At 44.5% G+C, this 23,773-nt stretch overlaps 1 protein-coding gene and 1 pseudogene across 1 annotated transcript in view; one reads left to right on the top strand and one right to left on the bottom strand.

Moving 5' to 3' along the window:
* The window catches only part of C1QTNF12 (C1q and TNF related 12), a 203,430-nt gene that overhangs the window by 13,231 nt on the left and 166,426 nt on the right, over positions 1 to 23,773 (bottom strand). The window lies entirely within an intron of this gene.
* LOC141110087 (small ribosomal subunit protein uS14-like) lies at positions 4,352 to 4,523 on the top strand (annotated as a pseudogene).

Here is a 23,773-nt window from a genome sequence, read left to right as displayed (position 1 = left end):
CTGCTTGTAAGGCATCTAGTTCGGTCCAGTCATTGGTGAGAGGGCAATTGCCCATCTTCTGCAATCTTTCCCTGATTACTTTATTGGAACACTGTGTACAGACAGCTTTAACTTGGGAACATTTTACTGCACTTCTATTTGAACACTGTAAATAGACACCTTTGCCTATAATCATTTCAAGGAAGACCATTAGCCTGTTTAAGCCAGTCATTCTTTTAATACACCACTGTGTCTTATTGGATATAATCTAATGAGCTCCATCTGCCAGTGAAGACTATCAGGCCTGCAACTCGGATATTGCTGTTGTCACTATTTAAAGGGTCCTACACTATCCTCATTCTGTCTGATCTCCCATTAAGATTTAAAGGTAGAATAGGCCGGCCTGAGGTTTCCCTTTAGAGTGTGACTACCTGCATTAAACACTTAACCACTCATTGTCCTACAGGTCATGCTTCAGGTAATCTTCTATTGTACATATAAGTGTATTGTATCTTTATACTGTTAACTGTTCTTAAGCTGTATTTTGGGGAATTCCTCTACCAAGTCTTGGCTGTTATTTAGAACTCAGTTGATCTAATGTCCTCTTTTGTAAATTATTACTACCTTGCTTACTCCAGTAAAAACTTAGATAATATAAACATATTGACTTGTGACGTGTCATTTAAAGGTGTTTGTGTAAAGATGTCTGAACCCAGAGTATCAGGTTGGTTGGAAGTTTCACAGGGTCATGGTGATGCAGATGAGCAGATAAATCCAAGCGGTCCTCAAGGGGACCGTGCTATACATACAGTATCTCACAAAAGTGAGTACACCCCTCACATTTTTGTAAATATTTTATTATATCTTTTCATGTGACAACACTGAAGAAATTACAATGTAGTAAGTGTACAGCTTGTATAACAGTGGCAATGTGCTGTCCCCTCAAAATAATTCAGCACACAGCTATTGATGTCTAAACCGCTGGCAACAAAAGTGAATACACCCCTAAGTGAAAATGTTCAAATTGGGCCAATTAGCCATTTTCCCTCCCCGGTGTCATGTGACTCATTAGTGTTACAAGGTCTTAGGTGTGAATGGGGAGCAGGTATGTTAAATTTGGTGTAATCGCTCTCACTCTCTCATACTGGTCACTGGAAGTTCAACATCTTGGCACCTCATGGCAAAGAACTCTCTGAGGATCTGAAAAAAAGAATTGTTGCTCCACATAAAGATGGCCTAGGCTTTAAGAAGATTGCCAAGACCCTGAAACTGAGCTGTAGCATGGTGGCCAAGACCATACAGCGGTTTAACAGGACAGGTTACACTCAAAACAGGCCTCACCATGGTTGACCAAAGACGTTGAGTGCACATGCTCAGCATCATATCCAGAGGTCTTTGGGAAATAGACATATGAGTGCTGCCAGCATTGCTGCAGAGGTTGAAGGGGTGGGGGGTCAGCCTGTCAGTGCTCAGACCATACGTCGCCCACTACATCAACTTGGTCTTCATGGCTGTCATCCCAGAAGGAAGCCTCTTCTAAAGATGATGCACAAGAAAGCCCACAAACAGTTTGCTGAAGACAAGCAGACTAAGGACATGGATTACTGAAACCATGTCCTGTTGTCTGATGAGACCAAGATAAACATATTTGGTTCAAATGGTATCAAGCGTGTGTGGTGGCAACCAGGTGAGGAGTGCAAAGACAACTGTGTCTTGCCTACAGTCAAGCATGATGGTGGGAGTGTCATGGTCTGGGGCTGCATGAGTGTTGCCGGCACTGGGGAGCTACAGTTCATTGAGGGAACTATGAATGCTAACATGTATTGTGACATACTGAAGCAGAGCATGAACCCCTCCCTTCGGAGACTGGGCCACAGGGCAGTATTCCAACATAACGACCCCAAACACACCTCCAAGATGACCACTGCTTTGCTAAAGAAGCTGAGGGTAAAGGTGATGGACTGGCCAAGCATGTCTCCAGACCTAAACCCTACTGAGCATCTGTGGGGCATCCTCAAATGGAAGATGGTGGAGCGCAAGGTCTCTATCATCCACCAGCTCTGTGATGTCATCATGGGGGAGTGGAAGAGGACTCCAGTGGCAACCTGTGAAGCTCTGGTGAACTCCATGCCCAAGAGGGTTAAGGCAGTGCTGGAAAATAATGGTGGCCTTACAAAATATTGACAATTTGGGCCTAATTTGGACATTTTCACTTAGGGGTGTACTCACTTTTGTTGCCAGCGGTTTAGACATTAATGGCTGTGTGTTGAATTATTTTGAGGGGGCAGCAAATTTGCACTGTTATACAAGCTGTACACTCACTACTTTACATTGTAGCAAAGTGTAATTTCTTCAGTGTTGTCACATGAAAAGATATATTAAAATATTTACAAAAATGTGAGGAGTGTACTCACTTTTGTGAGATACTGTACATGCTAGAGTGGCTTAACATGCACAATGCATTCTATGCATTAAGCTGTGCTGCAGCTCCCCCCCCCCAGACCCCCCCTTTTACTTACCAGAAGCGGGATCTGATCCATTGATGTGCACGAGCGCTCTCCTCATTTGACACATTGATAGCAGCGGGAGCCATTGGCTCCCGCCGCTGTCAATCAAATCCTGTGACATGGGAGCAGGGAGTGGGGCCGAGTCCCGCTGTCTGTGTCAATGGACGCAGCAGCATGACTTGGGAGCAAGCACGCATAGGTGCCCCCATGGAAAGCTTTCCGTGGGGGGAACGGATGAAGTGGAGGTGCCTGGAGCACCGGTGGGGGCCCCAGAGGAAGAGGATCAGGGATGCTCTGTGCAAGACCATTGCACAGAGCAGGTAAGTATAACATGTTTGTTATTTTTATTTAAAACAATTTGAAGGTTTAGCATCACTTTAAAATAGGTGTTGGTGTGGTGGTGGAACATTCAACTTTGAAGGGGATCTAAAGGAGAAAGGGTAACAAAGTTAGCCTAATTAGCCTAAAGCAAAAAAATTAGATGGGGGAAGTGTCATAGGGAATGATGGCTGTCCACCAGCAAAGAAGCAGACAAGGATTGTCTGAATTCTGTACATCGGCTCTTCACATTATGCATGCTTAGAACTTGACAGAAATACAGTGCAGATTGGGAAGGCTGTGAGAAGGCCAAGTCGCAAAAAAGAGATATCTGCAGCAGCCAATGTTTAGAGTTCTTTGAGGGCTTACAGTGAACCTATCTATCTAACATAAAAACAGTGGCATCTTCCTAATGTGCTCCATCAATGGTTTCAAATGCACTCATGTTTTCACAAATACATACCACCCAAGCAGACTAAACAGCACTGTTACCTATAGATACATTTTGGCTTTTTGTCATTATCTAAGCCTGTTGTGTTGTCTCTTATGACTGTCCTGGGCTGCCGATGTACATGTACGTGTTCACTGAGTGACTACCACAGGTAGAGATGTCTTTGAGTAACAGGCTACTTTTACCAGTCTGGCTTGATGCGTAGAAGAAAAGATGGGGCCTCTTAATAAGGAAATATCTAGGTCTCTGGGGACAGATTGAAGCAGAGTTTGTGTACACTAATATGTAGCAGTGAGTTGTTTATAAGCTCAATAGTTCATATCTGGCAATGGTTTATGTGAACAGAAAAGGAAAGGGTTACAGAACAGTGGCTTAGTGGTTAGCACTGGAGTCCTCAGGTAGAGTCCTGGTCTGGACACTATGCATAGAGTTTGTATGTTCTCCCTGTGCTGTTCTTTGGATTACACTGGTTTCCTCCCTCACACCAACAACATGCCGGCATGTTAATCGGCTCCTGTCCAAAATTGCCCTAGTATGATATTCTACTAAATGTGTCCAGGATGGTTGCCTCACCATCAGGCCCAACAGCAGAAACAGAATTTCAAGTTCTTAGGGAGAAAGGTACTATAGAAATATAAATCAATTGAATGCTGCTGAGGTGAGGCTGGCTTAAAAAGCTGCACCCCTCCTTTAGCCTGGATCTAAAGCCAAGATATTATTATTTATTTTAAGTGCATATAAACCCCAATATTGAATTTAAAACTCTTAGGTTTGGTCTGTTAAATATATTGTTGAACGAGTGTTGTTTTACCTGCTTTATAAGTGCAAAAAATACTGTTGATCTTGTGAGAAATTCAGAGCTGCCCTGTGTTCTCTCCACATTTTCTGTGTTATATTGAGTCTATATAGGCCTCCTAGTTCTTATACTTAGGACTATATATTGATTTGTGTCTATATTTTGGAGATAAAGAAAGTAGAAATGATTGAGTAGTTTAGCAAACCATAACTGGGAGGGCTGACATCACAAAAATGCTATGCGTTTTCAGCCCGCAATAGGAAATTAAGAGCCTTTTTCCCGAGTAGTGAGGCGAGCACGATGGGCCACCAGCATCTGTACCGGAGCCACCTGAGGAATTTTGGCCAGGGATCCCACTCCTGCCTCATGTGTTCAAACAGATATGGACTGATCTGCAATTATGGACTTTAACATGTGCCATCAGTGCTTCAGGCAGTATGTAAAGGACATCGGCTTTATCAAGCTAGACTAAATGGATACTTATTTGTATATTTAGACAAGATCTATGGTCATAAATGAATACTTCAGATGAGGTGTGCAGTTTGTTCCTAATGCCGCGTACACACGAGCGGACTTTTCGACCGGACTGGTCCGACGGACTATCCGACGGACTTTCGACGGACTTCCAACGGACTTTCCGAATGAACGGACTTGCCTACACACGATCACACCAAAGTCCGACGGATTTGTACATGATGACATACGACCGGACTAAAATAAGGAAGCTGATAGCCAGTAGCCAATAGCTGCCCTAGCGTCGGTTTTAGTCTGTCAGACTAGCATACAGACTAGCGGATTTTTCGACCGGACTTGAGTCCATCGGAAAGATTTGAAACATGTTTTATTTCTAGGTCCGTCTGACTTTTGGGGAAAAAAAAGTCCACTGGAGCCCACACACGATCGAATTGTCCGACGGAGTCTGGTCCGCCGGACCAAGTCTGCCGGAGAGTCTGCTCGTGTGTACGCAGCATTAGACTTTGAAGAAAATACACATGTGAATTATGATGGTTCACATCTTGCAGTTGGTACCCAGGACTTTGAAGAACAAACACATGTGAATAAAATAAGTTTATACCCTAAAAAAAAGAAATTAGGAGCCATATCCATTTCTGGAATATCAACGGGTTCTTTCAGTATAAGTAAAGTGTTTAGAGGAATAAACCATGGGAAAAAGTGAAAGTTAAGCAGAGATTTACGGCATTTTTTTTGCCTTTATACACATCTTAAGTGTTGGATGTAGGGAAAGGTAATAATCCATATCAGGTTTCAGTTGCTATCTGTGACAACTCATTTCTGTTTGTTTGGAATGACCAGTGCACATTAGCTGTGGTCATGTGCACTGCTCTATGCACTCTACAAATCCCATATTCCATAATCCCTCTTGGGAGCAAGCAAGAGCGCATGACTACGCTCCTACAAACTGTACAGTGGGTCCATGAAGAATGAACACAGTCATTCCTCACAGGAAACCAGATCACAGCAGAAAAAAAAAAGGAATCTGGAGATTTTGAGGAGGCTGAAAGCAATTGAGGGAACTAACAATAAGAATGCATACTTTAATAGAATTTCCTTTTTTTTAAAACCAGAGTTTAGTGTAACTTTAAAGCAATCATATATTTGTATTTTTCCAGGAAGGGTTAAATATAATCATTTTTCAATCACTGCCTCTTAGTTCCCTGAGGCTTAGTGAGAAGTGAGTGACTGGTGTATAAGCCTGACATAGCCAGCACATTCGCAGTATGCAGTGTTTGATGCCAGGCGGGAGCCGGCCCTGACATGTACATCTCTGCTCAAGATTCTTCCAGAATGATGACACTGTGTCCACTCACCCCTTTCATTATCAACTGTGAAATTCAAAGTCATGCTGGAGTGGAGAGTCACTAGGAACTTATATCTCATTACAGAAGCATTAAAAAGTGAAAAGTCTAAGGGCTCCATTCACACTTCACAATGTGGAATCACAGGCAGAGTTGCTGCGATTCTGCCTGCGGTTCCAAATCACGTGGCTATCGCTGCACAAACCAGATGTATTAAGTCAGCACTAATGATGTATAAGGCAGCTGGCAACGGACAAGTATACAAACCCCACAAATCAATCTGTAAAAACCATAACGTGCAGCGTCCAAAAGTATGATCTCAAAGTGGTATAACTAAATAAATCACAGCTAGTGACTATAGTAATAAATGGTGAAAAATGAAAGTGAGCAATAAATAAATATAACAAATAAATAGAAACAGTCCATGCAAAAAGTCCAATGAACCGATCCTTGAGTTCACCCTCTAAGACATTTACCACTGCTTGTGAATGAAGACATTACCGCACTCACCAGATTCCCAGCTGCTAGTGCAGCTCACAGCACATTTTTAGCAATCAGTCACGGCCTTTACTGTATGGACCTCCAACTCCATCCACATTTGTGAGGTTTCTTGATGGTACCAACACAAGTCACACACGACACGCATTTGGGTCCCATCATCTGTTAATGGCACCCCAAACACGAAGTAATTCTGCTGTGGTAAAGCACGCCTTTAAAAACTGTGTGATGCTTGTAACCTGAAAAGGAGCAGGAGCTTATTTTTGTGTGACAAATGCGCATAATGCAGCCCATTCAAGCTGGCCCTAGGCAACACGCAAAATTGCCTGCAAATCACTCAACCAAAATCCTGAGCAAAAGCGCTTGTTCCCACTACGTCAATGTGTGAATGCAGCCTAATGCCACGTACACATAAGCGGACTTTACGGCAGACTTTGCTCGGCGGACTTTTCGACGGACTTTACGACGGACTTTCTGAATGAACGGACTTGCCTACACACAATCCACCAAAGTCCGTCGAATTCGTACGTGATGACGTACGACCGGACTAAAACAAGGAAGTTCATAGCCAGTAGCCAATAGCTGCCCTAGCGTGGCTTTTTGTCCGTCGAACTAGCATACAGACGAGCGGACCTTTCAACCGGACTCGATTTCGACGGATTAATTTAAAACATGTTTCAAATCTAAGTCTGTCCAACTTTTGAGAAAACAAAGTCCGCTGGAGCCCACACACGATCGAATTGTCCGACCAAATCCCGTCCGCCGGGCAAAGTCTGCCGTAAAGTCCGCTCGTGTGTACGCGGCATAAATGTTACTGATTTTCAGATTTACAGTGTTGTACACTGTAAATGTTTAGATTTACAGTGTTGTAGTATATCATCTCTCTGGGATTTCCCTACAAGAACTTTTAGTCCTACCATTGGTAAGATTTTTCCGAAACAGTCTCTTAGTTTTGCTTACTGAGCTGCCAAACGCTAGACCCAACCATGTTCCCATGACAAAGGAGGTGACATTACCATTGAATTCAGATTTTAGCCGACATTAAGTATTTTGACGGCAGCAGCAATAGGTTAAAGAGTGTTGGGGGAGCTCTGGAGGGGTAAGTATACAGTAGCCAGGGGTGGGCTTTACTGAGATTTCACCCTGGGAGAACCGTTTATGAGGTAATAAGATAGCAATCAGCCATGTGGCGAAATGGATCTGGCTAAATTGTGTAAGGGGGTGTAGCTTAAAAAGCAGTACTGTGACACATTTACAAATGTAGCTAGGTTCTGGGCTACAGAAACATGGAGATGCAGACATAGTCCTCTTTACTGTCAGTTTACTTTCACTTTCTACTGCAATGCTGGATGTTGTGTTACACTACCCCCTCCAGTCAGCAGGGGTGAGCTAGTGGCCTAGCAATGGAGCGAGTCAGCTGCTCCCAGGGCTCTGCTTCCTAAATGTAAGATAATGCACCTAGGGAAAAAGAATCCCTTGATAGAGTATAATATTGGGGGTACAGTGTTGTTCCAGCACTCCAGAGGAAAAAGATTAGGGAGTGCTTATTTCAGTTGATTGTAAAATGAACAGTATGACCTTGCAGTGGAAAAAGCAAATAGAATTCTAGGATGCATCACTAGAGCAGTCACTACCAGGAGAAAGGAAGTCCTAAATCCCCTATACAGTCAGGTCCATAAATATTGGGACATCAATACAAATCTAATCTTTTTGGCTCTATACACCACCACAATGGATTTTAAATGAAACGAACAAGACGTGCTTTAACATGCAGACTTTGAGCTTTAATTTGAGGATATTTACATCCAAATCAGGTGAATGGTGTAGGAATTAGAACCGTTTGTATATGTGCCTCCCACTTTTTAAGGGACCAAAAGTAATGGGACAATTGGCTACTTAGCTGTTTCATGGCCAGGTGTGTGTTATTCCCTCATTATCCCATTTACAAGGAGCAGATAAAAGGTCCAGAGTTCATTTCAAGTGTGCTATTTGCATTTGGAATCTGTTGCTGTCAACTCTCAATATGAGATCCAAAGAGCTGTCACTATGAGTGAAGCAAGCCATCATTAGGCTGAAAAAACAAAACAAACCCATCAGAGAGATAGCAAAAACATTAGGTGTGGCCAAATTAACTGTTTGGAACATTCTTAAAAAGAAAGAACGCAGCGGTGAGCTCAGCAACACCAAAAGACCCCGAAGACCATGGAAAACAACTGTGGTGGATGACCGAAGAATTCTTTCCCTGGTGAAGAAAACATCCTTCACAACAGTTGGCCAGATCAAGAACTCTCCAGGAGGTAGGTGTATGTGAGTCAAAGTCAACAATCAAGAGAAGACTTCACCAGAGTGAATACAGAGGGTTCACCACAAGATGTAAACCATTGGTGAGCCTCAAAAACAGGAAGGCCAGATTAGAGTTTGCCAAACAACATCTAAAAAAGCCTTCACAGTTCTGGAACAACATCCTATGGACAGATGAGATCAAGATCAACTTGTACCAGAGTGATGGGAAGAGAAGAGTATGGAGAAGGAAAGGAACTGCTCATGATCCAAAGCATACCACCTCATCAGTGAAGCATGGTGGTGGTAGTGTCATGGTGTGGGCATGTATGGCTGCCAATGGAACTATTTCTCTTGTATTTATTGATGATGTGACTGCTGACAATAGCAGCAGGATGAATTCTGAAGTGTTTCGGGCAATATTATCTGTTCATATTCAGCAAAATACTTCAGAACTTATTGGACGGTGCATCAGACCAAAGAATCTTATTTCTCACCATCTTGGAGTCCTTCAGGTGTTTTTTAGCAAACTCCATGCAGGCTTTAATGTTTCCGTTGGGCCACTCTGCCATTAAGCCCTGACTGGTGGAGGGCTGCAGTAATGGTTGACTTTCTACAACTTTCTCCCATCTCCCGACTGCATCTCTGGAGCTCAGCCAGATCTGTGCCTTGCCACAATTCTGTCTCTGAGCTCTTCAGGCAGTTCCTTTGACCTCATGATTCTCATTTGCTCTGACATACACTGTGAGCAGTAAGTTCTTATATAGACAGGTGTGTGGCTTTCCTAATCAAGTCCAATCAGTATAATCAAACACAGCTGGATTCAAATGAAGGTGTAGAACCATCTCAAGGATGATCAGAAGAAATGGACAGCACCTGAGTTAAATATATGAGTGTCACAGCAAAGGGTTGAATATTTAGGACCATGTGATATTTCATTTTTCTTTTTTAACCACTTGCCGACCGCCTCACGCATATATACGTGAGCAGAGCGGCACGGGCAGGCAAAATCACGTACCTGGTACGTGATTGCCTTCCCGCGGGCGGGGGGTCCGATCGGACCCCCCCCCGGTGCCATCGGCGGTCGGCATTTGGTTGGAAGCGATGAGAGACGAGGGGGAGACCATCCGATCGTGGCCCCCCCCTCGCGATCGCTCCCAGCCAATGAGAAACATCCCCTGTCTCTGTATAGTACACAGAGGCAGAGGATGTGATGTCATCTCTCCTCGGCTGGCCAGTTTCCGTTCCAGCACCGAGGAGAGAAGACATGTAAGTGCACAACACTCACACACAACACAGTAGAACATGCCAGGCATACTAAACACCCCCGATCCCCCCCCGATCGCCCCCCGATCCCCCCCCAATCACCCCCCCCCCCCTGTCACAAACTGACACCAAGCAGGTTTTTTTGTTTTGTTTTGTTTTTTTCCTGATTACTGCATAGTGTCAGTTTGTGACAGTTAGCAGTGGTAAGACAGTGAGTGTTAGCCCCCTGTAGGTCTAGGGTACCCCCCTAACCCCCCCTAATAAAGTTTTAACCCCTTGATCACCCCCTGTCACCAGTGTCGCTAAGCGATCATTTTTCTGATCGCTGTATTAGTGTCGCTGGTGACGCTAGTTAGGAACGTAAATATTTAGGTTCGCTGTCAGCGTTTTATAGCGACAGGGACCCCCATATACTACCGAATAAATGTTTTAACCCCTTGATTGCCCCCTAGTTAACCCTTTCACCACTGATCACCGTATAACTGTTACGGGTGACGCTGGTTAGTTCGTTTATTTTTTTTAGTGTCAGGGCACCCGCCGTTTATTACCGAATAAAGGTTTAGCCACCTGATCGCCCGGCGGTGATATGCGTCGCCCCAGGCAGCGTCAGATTAGCGCCAGTACCGCGAACACCCACGCACGCACCGTACACCTCCCTTAGTGGTATAGTATCTGAACACATCAATATCTGATCCGATCAGATCTATACTAGCGTCCCCAGCAGTTTAGGGTTCCCAAAAACGCAGTGTTAGCGGGATCAGCCCAGATACCTGCTAGCACCTGCGTTTTGCCCCTCCGCCCAGCCCACCCAAGTGCAGTATCGATCGATCACTGTCACTTACAAAACACTAAACGCATAACTGCAGCGTTCGCAGAGTCAGGCCTGATCCCTGCGATCGCTAACAGTTTTTTTGGTAGCATTTTGGTGAACTGGCAAGCACCAGCCCCAGGCAGCGTCAGATTAGCGCCAGTAGCACTAACACCCACGCATGCAGCATACGCCTCCCTTAGTGGTATAGTATCTGATCGGATCAATATCTGATCCGATCAGATCTATACTAGCGTCCCCAGCAGTTTAGGGTTCCCAAAAACGCAGTGTTAGTGGGATCAGCCCAGATACCTGCTAGCACCTGTGTTTTGCCCCTCCGCCCGGCCCAGCCCAGCCCACCCAAGTGCAGTATCGATCGATCACTGTCACTTTTTTTTGTAGCGTTTTGGTGAACTGGCAAGCACCAGCGGCCTAGTACACCCCGGTCGTAGTCATACCAGCACTGCAGTAACACTTGGTGACGTGGCGAGTCCCATAAGTGCAGTTCAAGCTGGTGAGGTGGCAAGCACAAGTAGTGTCCCGCTGCCACCAAAAAGACAAACACAGGCCCGTCGTGCCCATAATGCCCTTCCTGCTGCATTCGCCAATCCTAATTGGGAACCCACCACTTCTGCAGCGCCCGTATTTCCCCCATTCACATCCCCAACCAAATGCAGACGGCTGCATGAGAGGCATTTATATGTCCTCCCGAGTACCCCTACCCAACGAACCCCCCCAAAAAAGATGTGTCTGCAGCAAGAGCGGATATAGGCATGACACCCGTTATTATTGTCCCTCCTGTCCTGACAATCCTGGTCTTTGCATTGGTGAATGTTTTGAACGCTACCATTCACTAGTTGAGTATTAGCGTAGGGTACAGCATTGCACAGACTAGGCACACTTTCACAGGGTCTCCCAAGATGCCATCGCATTTTGAGAGACCCGAACCTGGAACCGGTTACAGTTATAAAAGTTACAGTTACAAAAAAAAAGTGTAAAAAAAAAAAAAAAAAACACAAACAAAAATAAAAAAAAATAGTTGTCGTTTTATTGTTCTCTCTCTCTCTATTCTCTCTCTGGTGTTCTGCTCTTTTTTACTGTATTCTATTCTGCAATGTTTTATTGTTATTATGTTTTATCATGTTTGCTTTTCAGGTATGCAATTTTTTATACTTTACCGTTTACTGTGCTTTATTGTTAACCATTTTTTTGTCTTCAGGTACGCCATTCACGACTTTGAGTGGTTATACCAGAATGATGCCTGCAGGTTTAGGTATCATCTTGGTATCATTCTTTTCAGCCAGCGGTCGGCTTTCATGTAAAAGCAATCCTAGTGGCTAATTAGCCTCTAGACTGCTTTTACAAGCAGTGGGAGGGAATGCCCCCCCCCCCCCACCGTCTTCCGTGTTTTTCTCTGGCTCTCCTGTCTCAACAGGGAACCTGAGAATGCAGCCGGTGATTCAGCCAGCTGACCATAGAGCTGATCAGAGACCAGAGTGGCTCCAAACATCTCTATGGCCTAAGAAACCGGAAGCTACGAGCATTTTAGGACTTAGATTTCGCCGGATGTAAACAGCGCCATTGGGAAATTGGGAAAGCATTTTATCACACCGATCTTGGTGTGGTCAGATGCTTTGAGGGCAGAGGAGAAATCTAGGGTCTAATAGACCCCAATTTTTTCAAAAAAGAGTACCTGTCACTACCTATTGCTATCATAGGGGATATTTACATTCCCTGAGATAACAATAAAAATGATTTAAAAAAAATATGAAAGGAACAGTTTAAAAATAAGATAAAAAAGCAAAAAAATAATAAAGAAAAAAAAAAAAAAAAAAAAAAAAAAAGCACCCCTGTCCCCCCTGCTCTCGCGCTAAGGCGAACGCAAGCGTCGGTCTGGAGTCAAATGTAAACAGCAATTGCACCATGCATGTGAGGTATCACCGCGAAGGTCAGATCGAGGGCAGTAATTTTAGCAGTAGACCTCCTCTGTAAATCTAAAGTGGTAACCTGTAAAGGCTTTTAAAGGCTTTTAAAAATGTATTAATTTTGTTGCCACTGCACGTTTGTGCGCAATTGTAAAGCATGTCATGTTTGGTATCCATGTACTCGGCCTAAGATCATCTTTTTTATTTCATCAAACATTTGGGCAATATAGTGTGTTTTAGTGCATTAAAATTTAAAAAAGTGTGTTTTTTCCACAAAAAATGCGTTTGAAAAATCGCTGCGCAATTACTGTGTGAAAAAAAAAAATGAAACACCCACCATTTTAATCTGTAGGGCATTTGCTTTAAAATAATATATAATGTTTGGGGGTTCAAAGTAATTTTCTTGCAAAAAAAAATAATTTTTTCATGTAATCAAAAAGTGTCAGAAAGGGCTTTGTCTTCAAGTGGTTAGAAGAGTGGGTGATGTGTGACATAAGCTTCTAAATGTTGTGCATAAAATGCCAGGACAGTTCAAACCCCCCCAAATGACCCCATTTTGGAAAGTAGACACCCCAAGCTATTTGCTGAGAGGCATGTCGAGTCCATGGAATATTTTATATTGTGACACAAGTTGCGGGAAAGAGACAAATTTTTTTTTTTTTTTTTTTTTTTTTGCACAAAGTTGTCACTAAATGTTATATTGCTCAAACATGCCATGGGGATTTGTGAAATTACACCCCAAAATAAATTCTGTTGCTTCTCCTGAGTACGGGGATACCACATGTGTGGGACTTTTTGGGAGCCTAGCCGCGTACGGGACCCCGAAAACCAAGAACCGCCTTCAGGCTTTCTAAGGCCGTAAATTTTTGATTTCACTCTTCACTGCCTATCACAGTTTCGGAGGCCATGGAAAGCCCAGGTGGCACAAAACCCCCCCAAATGACCCCATTTTGGAAAGTAGACACCCCAAGCTATTTGCTGAGAGGTATAGTGAGTATTTTGCAGACCTCACTTTTTGTCACAAGGTTTTGAAAATTGAAAAAAGAAAAAAAAAAAATTTTTTTTCTGGTCTTTCTTCATTTTCAAAAACAAATGAGAGCTGCAAAATACTCACCATGCCTCTCAGCAAATAGCTTGGGGTGTCTACTTTCCAAAATGGGGTCATTTGGGGGGGGGTTGTGCCATCTTGGCATTTTATGGCCTTCAAAACTGTGATAGGTAGTGAGGAGTGAAATCAAAAATGTATGCCCTTAGAAATCCTGAAGGTGGTGCTGGGTTTTCGGGGCCCCGTACGCGGCTAGGCTCCCAAAAAGTCTCACACATGTGGTATCCCCGTACTCAGGAGAAGCAGCTGAATGTATTTTGGGGTGCAATTCCACATATGCCCATGGCCTATGTGAGCAATATATCATTTAGTGACAACTTTTTGTAAATTTTTTTTTTTTTTTTTTTTTTTGTCATTATTCAATCACTTGGGACAAAAAAAATAAATATTCAATGGGCTCAACATGCCTCTCAGCAATTTCCTTGGGGTGTCTACTTTCCAAAATGGGGTCATTTGGGGGGGGTTTGTACTGCCCTGCCATTTTAGCACCTCAAGAAATGACATAGGCAGTCATAAACTAAAAGCTGTGTAAATTACAGAAAATGTACCCTAGTTTGTAGACGCTATAACTTTTGCGCAAACCAATAAATATACGCTTATTGACATTTTTTTTACCAAAGACATGTGGCCGAATACATTTTGGCCTAAATGTATGACTAAAATTTAGTTTATTGGATTTTTTTTATAACAAAAAGTAGAAAATATCATTTTTTTTCAAAATTTTCAGTCTTTTTCCGTTTATAGCGCAAAAAATAAAAACGGCAGAGGTGATCAAATACCATCAAAAGAAAGCTCTATTTGTGGGAAGAAAAGGACGCAAATTTCGTTTGGGTAGAGCATTGCATGACCGCGCAATTAGCAGTTAAAGCGACGCAGTGCCGAATTGTAAAAAGTGCTCTGGTCAGGAAGGGGGTAAATCCTTCCGGGGCTGAAGTGGTTAATAAATCTGCAAAAATGTCAACAATTCTGTGTTTTTCTGTCAATATAGGGTGCTGTGTGTACATTAATGAGGCAAAAAATGAACTTAAATCATTTTAGCAAATGGCTGCAATATAACAAAGAGTGAAAAATTTAAGGGAGTCTGAATACTTTCCGTCCCCCCTGTATATATTCAATTACCACCCAAAAATATTGCATATCCAAAGAATTTTATGTTTACACATAATGCTGCATAGGCTGGTCTTCATGTTTCGTGGATCACGTTTGCTTCTTCAGGCCCTCAGTGACTGAAATGCTTTGTTGAAGACGAGTGAATGGGCAGTAGATTACAGCTACATCTGATGACCATATAGAATATGCACAAGAGAGGTAAAAAAAACACATTACTGAGTGTTGTCCCTGCCAGAGCTCAGAGTGGTCAGTTAGCTTTTCCCCAGCCTTGCTAGGCTAGTCAGCAGATCTTTAAGAAAAGAATCAGGGATAGAAAAATGGTGCACTCCGCTGTGCACAGGACCACATCTTTGGCGCAGTTGAATTTACCAGAGCATTATATCCAAAGCGTGCAACAAAGACTTAGTATTGTGCAATGTCTGTATATAAATGTTGAAAACAATTTAAAAACAGTAACTAAAACTGCAAAATACAAATTACTGTATACAGTACTGTATTTTACACATATGAACATATCAGGACTGTCTTGTAAAATATAGGACACCTAGTAATTATTTAGGGAAAAGAGCTGCATCAGGTCTCTGCTGAATGAGCGGAATCAATGGAGATTTGTATATCATGCAGGGTGAGAGGGGTACAAAACACTGTGCCTCCCTGCATTTTCAGGTGATTTGATATGGTTGGCTTTAGAGGGACACTGGTATTTTGCCAAAAATGACCAAGGTGAGAGTGTCTCTTTAGGAGTCTGTTCCCTAATTTCCATGGTAAATTATTACTATTATGCAGGATTTATACACCAATCAGCCATAACATTAAGACCACTGACAGGTAAAGTGGATAACATTGATTATCTTTGTTAACATGGCATCTGAAAGTCTGTGGGATATATTGAGACATGTAAAACATGAGTAAACATGTTGTCCTTAAAGTTGATGTGTTCAAAGCAGAAAAAATGGACAAGAGTAAGGATTTGAGCGACTCTGACAAGGGCCAAATTGTAATGGCTAGACGACTGGGTCAAAGCATCTCCAAAACTGCAGCTCTTGTGGGATGTTTGTAGTCTGCAGTGATCAGAACCCACCAAAAGTGGTCTAAGGAAGGAAAGACTGGTGGAAAGGGCAATAGGGTCATGAGCGGCCAAAGCTCATTGATACACATGGGGAGCAAAGGCTGGTCCATGTAATTTGATCCAATGGAAGAGTTACTGTAGCTCAAACTGCCTAAATGTTAATGCTGAATCTGATAGAAAGGTGTCAGAACAAACAGTGTATCGCAGTTTGTTGTGTATGGGGCTATGTAGCTGAAGACCAGGGTGCCCATGCTGACCCATGTCCACAGCCAAAAGAGCCTACAATGGGCACGTAAGCATCAGAACTGGACCACAGAGCAATGGACGAAGGTGTCTTCGATGTGTTGATTTGGCCTCCATATTCTCCAGATCTCACTCTGAGTATCTGTGAGATGTGCTGGAAAAACAAGTCCAATCCATGGAGGCCCCAACTCACAACCTACACAACTTAAAGCATTTGCTATTGATGGCTTGGTGCCAGATACCACAGCATACCTTCAGAGGTCTAGTGGAGTCCATGCATCGACGGGTCAGGGCTGTTTTGGTGGCACAGGGAGGGCCTACTCAATATTAGGTGGGTGGTCATGTTATGGTGGGTAGTCCTAATGTCATGGCTGATTAGTGTATAGCGCCAAAAGTTTGCACAGCACTTTACAAAATAAAGGGAGAGAGTTCAGTTACATTACAATGCAAGACAAGCGGAATAAGTGGGCCCTGCTTATAGGAGTTTACAATCTAAATTTTCCTCAATGGGTTTTCTGTAAAGGCTATAATTTACAGTACAATAGAGGTCTCCAGCACACTTACAAGATAGCCAGCTAAAAACGTTGTATACTGTATGCTTGCTATTACATGTGGCAGCCACAATGCCACATCAAGGCACCTGTGATAACGTGGGGCCAAGGCCAGAGCCACCATAAGCCGCCTGAGGGCGCCAGGGGGGCGGGGAGGTAAATTCCATTCCTGGATTAGTCCTGGAGAGGAGTCCCAGCGAATCCAGGAGCAGAGCCAAGAGTTGCAACTTGGCTCCAGTCACTTTCAGGCAGGGGCACGGCTAGTGTGGACACCAGTGTCACTTACCCCACAGCTTGTGCGGGATGTTTGGTGTCCCACACGGCGCGATCCCCGCTCTGCAGTCTGCAGGGCACCTGGCATCTCTCATCAGTCTCTGCGCACCAGCCGCCTTTCATACTATAGAGCGGACTGAACCCGCCCCCTTCTCCTTGGCTCTGATCTATTCCTGTACACATACAAGTGGAGCCTGGGAGGAGAGAAAACCCTGGGCATGCTCCACGCTGATCTGAGGTCTGTGATTATACACAACTAAACAATGTAGATGATACTTGCAAGAAGGGGTGGGGGAGTATTTGGAGAGGGAACACATGGAAGGAGGGTGACAAGCTGAAACTAAGTGATTGGGGGGGGGGGGGATAAAAGGATACTGTATGACCGTCCTGGGGGGTGTTTTGGGAGAAGAGAGGACTTGTGCTAGGAGGGGGAATGGATATAAAATCTGACCACCCACCCCTCCCCCCCCCCCCGCAACACAAGTCCTCTCTTTTTCCAAAACACCCCCTTGGACATACAGTATCCTTTTATTCACCTCCCCCACACACACACACAAACACACACACACAAAATCAAAGAGATGCTGGCTTCTTCTCAGGGAAAAAATTGGCATTTAGGACCCTGGGCACCCTGCTAGAGATGCTGGGCAATCGCCCCAGGTGCCCACATTAGTGTCCCCCTGCCGGGCATGTTTGGTGGAGCCATGTGGCAGAAGTTTTTGTTGGCATTGGGCTCCCAGACCCAGGGCCAGTTCACACCATAGGTCACACAGGAAATCACTGTGCGTTCCTGTGTGATTCACATGCCTTCTAGGTGCGGTGCGAATGGGCTGAAATCAAGTCAGACTGCACCAGTAGTTATAAAATTCACAGGAACCAGATCACATGGTAATACTGTACCATACAATCTGCTGCAGGCAAACGCATTACATTTGCAACCTGTGTTTGGGGTGTCATTAACATTGACACCCACTGCAGATCGCAACTGCAGTGCGTTTTGAACTTGCGGTGCAGGAAGTGCACACGGAACACAGGTTTCCCCCACTGCATGCTGGTGTGAACTGGCATTGAATTTACAGGATTTTGTTCTTTTGTTCTCACAAAAAGAAAGACAATTGGGAAGTATTGATCATTGATTTGTATAAGAAGGGGGGCAGATTTGTGTTTGGGGGGAGGTTTTGTACTGGGAAGGGAGATTTGGGTGGAAGGATTTATGATGGAACTGGGCAACGGACTTGTGCTGGCGTGGGGGATTGGCAGGGAAAGAGGATTTGTGCTGGAATGTGATTTGGGGGTGGTGTATTTCTGCTAGGATGAGGATTTGTGTTGGGGTTTTTAGGGGTGGAAGATTTGTGCTGGGAAGTAGGATTTAGGTAAGAGAATTTGTGCTAGCAATGTGGAAAAGATTTACACTGGGAGGAAGATCTGTGCTAGAAGAATTGGGGGAATTTGTTTTGCTGGGAGGGATTTGTTGTGCTGGTAAGGGGATTGGAGGAAAAGAGGATTTGTGCTGGGGGATTTGAAGAGGGGGTATTGGGTGGGAGAGGATTTGTACTGGAATGGGGGGTTGTGCTGGGAGGGAGGATTTGGGGGGTGGAAGAGAATTTGTTCTGAAAGGAGAATTGGAGGGAAAGAGAATTTGTGCTGGGAGGGGGAAGAGGATTGGTTTTGGGAGGGGGAATTGAGAGGTCTGAGGAAAAGTGCTAGGATGAGGAAGAAGTGGGAATTGTGCTGGGACTGGGAGTTTAGGGAGGCTGAATTTTTTTTTGTACTCTCCTAACCACTACACTCTGTGTTACACACTCCTGTCCCCTGCATTCTGTGCATTACACCTCTTTCTCCTGCATTCTGTGCATAACACTCCTTTCCCCTGCATTCTGTGCATAACACTTATGTCCCCTGCATTCTGTGCATAACAGTCCTGTCCCCTGCATTTTGTGTATTACACTCCTGTCCCCTGCATTCTGTGCATAACACTCCTGCCCCTTCATTCTGTGCATAACACTCCTGTCCCCTTCATTCTGTGCATAACATTCCTTTCTCCTGCATTCTGTGCATAACACTCCTGTCCCCTGCATTCTGTGCATTACACTCCTGTCCCCTGCATTCTGTGCATTTCACTCCTGTCCCCTGCATTCTGTGCATTACACTCCTGTCCCCTGCATTATGTGCATTACACTCCTGTCCCCTGCATTATGTGCATAATACTTCTGTCCTCTGCATTCTGTGCATAACACTTCTGTCCCCTGCATTCTGTGTTGGGAGGTATGCATTCCCTAAAGCTTTTTTTTCTTCCCCCCTTTATTATTTATGTATTACGCTTTAATTATTTCCTTCATTAGCTTATGATCCCCTTACTTCAATTAAATTTACTAGCAACTCGTGATCCCCCTACCTCCACTTTCACCATAAACTCATACACACATTTTTCTATCCAACTCATACGCTCCACGGTCAATGTTTTACAAGCATTTGTAATGTTTTTTAATGTGTGTTTTTTAAATGCTGTTATTAAGTTTATCCATATTAATGCCCAATCAGTGAGGTAGCTTTGTATCTCCATATGCACACTATAGCCAGCAATAAATATACCCAAATGCCACGGGACTTAAATACCCAGCAGCAGCGGCTAAAGCGTTTTAAAGTCCTCATCCAACATTGCCGAAGTTAGGCCTGAAGAAGTAGCGCATGCTCCGCAAACGCGTCGCCTATTGGTTCACCATATCCCAGAAGTGACGTCATCAGTGTGCGTTCCAGATCAAGGAAGTGTCTGCAACCACCGGAGTGGCCCACTCTGAGCCAACAGCGAGAAGCCTCTCAGATGCACTCTCTCCACGGCTCCCAGCAATTTGTGCCCAATGCCTTTTACTACTTTACTCTTGTAAGTATCTATACTCATTCATGTATTAAATTTACTTTTATACTGCACTTAGAGTGGTGCCTGTGTTTTATCCTCAGCTATTCCCTAAAGCTGCGCCCTCTCTCCTACTGGGCACAGCATGGAAGTTTTAGTTTGCCTCACCTGCCAGCCTCCCCTTAGCCAGTTAGAAGCCGGGGGCAGATCCAGGGGGGGGGCAATGTGGCAATTGCCCCCCCCCCCTGAGAAATTAGATGCGGGTGAGAAAGCGGGCGGCCCGGTGTTGTGCCGAGATCGGTTTCCCCAACAAAATCTGTTTCCCCTGGCTCTCGGTTTCGGCTGAGATCGGAACTCCGCCTCTCCAGCCCTCTGCACCGCTGCTCCTCCTATTCTCCCCGAATGCTAATCATCCTTCTACCGCCCCCGTGCATTCAGGGGAGAGTAGGAGGAGCAGCGGTGCAGAGGGATGGAGGGGCAGAGTTCTGATCTCAGCCGAGAGCCAGGGGAAACAGATTTTGAAGGGGAAACCGACATCATCTCTCACCACCCACCGTCACTGCGCAGGCAGCTGTGGGCAGCAGAGAGATTACAACATCTCTCTGCTGCCTGACTCTGGGACACAGCAAAAGACAATCCCCACCTTAGCAGCAAGTGACAGTCTGCAACTTGTGGCAGGTGACGTGGCAAGTGACAGTCCGCAATGTGTGGCAGGTAATGCAACATGTGGCAGGCTACGGTGGCAAGTGACGATCTGCATCTGGCGGCAGGCAAGTGACAACCAGCAACGTGTGGTAGGTGACGTAGCAAGTGACAATCCACAACCTGTGGCAGGTGACGTGGCAAGTCACAATCTGCAACCTGTGGCAGGTGACATGGCAAGTGACAAGCTGCATCTGGCGGCAGGCAAGTGACAACCAGCAACGTGTGGCAAGTGACAACCTGCAACATGTGGTAGGCAACCTGTGGCAGGTGACGTGGCAAGTGACAATCCGCAACCTGTGGCAAGTGATAATCTGCAACCTGTGGCAGGTGACGTGGCAAGTGACAATTTGCATCTGGTGGCAGGCAAGTGACAACCAGCAACGTGTGGCAGGTGACATGGCAAGTGACAATCCACAACATGTGGCAGGTGACGTGGCAAGTGACAATCTGCATCTGGTGGCAGGCGACGGTGCCAAGTGACATGCTCAGGGCTCCCACTGATTCTGCATTATGGTGAGTTGAACTATTTCATTTTATATAACAATGTAATAATAGAAATAATTTGCTTCCATCATCCTGACACCATAACAACCATGGTGCCATGGTTTGATTGAAGCACCAACACCAGCCATTTCCCCGATAAATTGCCCGCAAAAAAGCATATTTTCTGGCAGTGCCCCTCCCGAGACTAAACTCTGGATCCACCCCTGGTTAGAAGCTTGGTAGTGTCATTAGTTAAAAAGGGGCGTATTCTGGAAATGTTGTGGAGGCTAAGGCGGCATGGTTTGGACAGGGATTGGATGTGGGCCTAAAAGGACAGTTCAAAGTCTAAGGTTACCCCTAGCACCCTGGCATGTGGGGATGGACTGATAGATGTGCCATTGATCTTGACAGAGAAGTCAGGGGAAGGGGCACGTGGGGGAGGAAATATTAAGAGCTCGGTTTTTGTAGACAAAAATCCTTGCACCGACCCTGCGTGGGGCCTAACTCTAAGCTGAGTTTCCCAGTTTCCCAATTATGGGACATTTTTGCTAGTTTCATACAGATCAGAGTGACTGGCTTTCTTGCTTTTGTTTAAAAAGAAAAAGATTATAGTTTCCATTTTGGAATCAATACTACAAGCAAAATGCTCAAGACTTATGGTGGTTACAGCAAGAATTATCAATACTCTTCTATATATTACAGCTCAAGCTCTCTGTCATAGTTATGTAAGTGTAGAATATTTTACTGTACAATACTGCTAAACCCAGTGATCACTATTGTTGTTTATGTGAACTTCTGGAAAAAGCATTCATCTTTGCTGCATCTGGTCTTTGCTGCATGCTCCTCTTGTTTTTCTCTACTTGTCGATATCACCTACTTATGTTTTTATCTATCATGCTACATGAGTATAAATTCATGCCAAGATCCTACACTTTCGTGAAGCAGGAACGTATCGAATGTCACATAATTTCAGTGGTTACACTATCGGCTATGTGTTACAGTCACAGTGGCACATTCCATCTGCATGACTACATCTTATTATTCCAACACATGGGATGCCATAGCAGAATACAACTGGAGTGTCTGGTATTGTTTTGTTTCTTGGTTCCTCATTACTGGTTGTAGTGTCCAAGTGGTTACCGTATTCTACAATACATTTGCTTTCAGTGCCAGGAGCTCAGATCTGGTGTTTCTTTGGCATTGAGCTCCCGGTTCTGAAAATGATGTTGTACCCTGAGCTCCCCTCATGCTAACCCTCCCTGTACAACTAACAATCACACAAACCCTCCCTGTACAACTAACAATCACACTTAAGCCAGCCATAGACATGAATTTGCATGATTCCCCCATCAACACAGACAGTGTTGACAGATGAATCCCTCCTGCCGAGCAATTGTCTTCTCCCGGTGGGGATGGCTTCCTGCCCCCGCCGGGAGTAGACAGTGATTATCGCTAGAGGCTATAGCAGCCACTTAGAATAATAGCAAGTGAAACCGACAGGCTGGTTGTACCCAAGTTGATCGATCAAACAACCTGGTAAATCCTTTCAAGAACCTCTACACTAACCCTCCTTGTGACCTTAACAGTAACCTCAACCCGGTAACCCAACCACTAACCCTGTAGTCATAACACTAATCCAAACCCTGTAACTCTGACTCTAACTCTGTTATGTTAACACAAACCCTAGCACTAACCCTGTAATCATGACACTAATTCTAGCCCTGTCACTCTAGACACTAACCTAGTTACTCTTAACACAAACCCTAAGAGTCACTCTGTCTGTAACTCTAATGCCGCGTCCACACGATCGGATTTTCTGACAACAAAACCGTGGATTTTTTTCCGAAGGATGTTGGCTCAAACTTGTCTTGCATACACACGGTCACACAAGTGTTGTTTGGATTATAAAAAGGAAGTTCAATAGCCAGTGCGCCACTCGTACTTGATTCCGAGCATGCATGGAATATTGTGTCTCGAACTTGTGTACACACACTCTGAATTTCCGACAACAAGTTTTGTTGTCGGAAAATTTGAGAACTGCTCTCAAACATTTGTGTGCGGAAATTCCGACAGCAAATGTTCGATGGATCATACACATGGTCGGACTTTCCGACAACAAGCTCACATCAAACATTTCCCGTCAGAAATTCCGATCGTGTGTACGTGGCATGTCAGTAACCCTCTCTGTATCCATAACACTAACCTTACCTGTAACCCTCACAGTCATTTCAATGCTTACTCAATTGGGGAAGGATAGTTGGTGTAAATGTTAAGTTTAAATACATGAGAATAGGATGGTACAAGGTATATGGAAAATCTATCCTTCTGCACAACTGTTGACTTGATTTGTTCTGATTTGCTGCAAGCAAGACCATGCCGTGAGGCTAATTGAAATGGCCTCTCTGGCGGCACTCATGGAAGCACAGTGGGGTGTAGCACTGAGGCCAAAGTGTCCATGTCCAGTCTTGTGTATGTTCAGTCCTTGGCTGTTCCATAACAACCAGGGAAGCTGTGCGGGCGGGCCACTGGCATCCTAGCAACCAATTACACTCTTCGGCCCAACCACCTGCATTCTAGCAACCAATGCCTCAGGTGGCATACGTAGCCAGCATGGCCCTGGCAGCAAGGGGTCATAGTTAAAGCCCAACTGCAGCCAAAATATATTTATGGCTTTGAATAACATGTTGAAGCCTTAGAACCTCTGTCAGTCTTGTATTGCTGTCTGTTTCTCCAAT

Source organism: Aquarana catesbeiana, linkage group LG10 (assembly GCF_042186555.1).
Source record: "Aquarana catesbeiana isolate 2022-GZ linkage group LG10, ASM4218655v1, whole genome shotgun sequence".
Taxonomy (NCBI): Eukaryota; Metazoa; Chordata; class Amphibia; order Anura; family Ranidae; genus Aquarana; species Aquarana catesbeiana.
The sequence above is the reverse complement of the archived record's forward strand: the minus strand, read 5'-3'. Positions and strand labels throughout refer to the sequence as shown.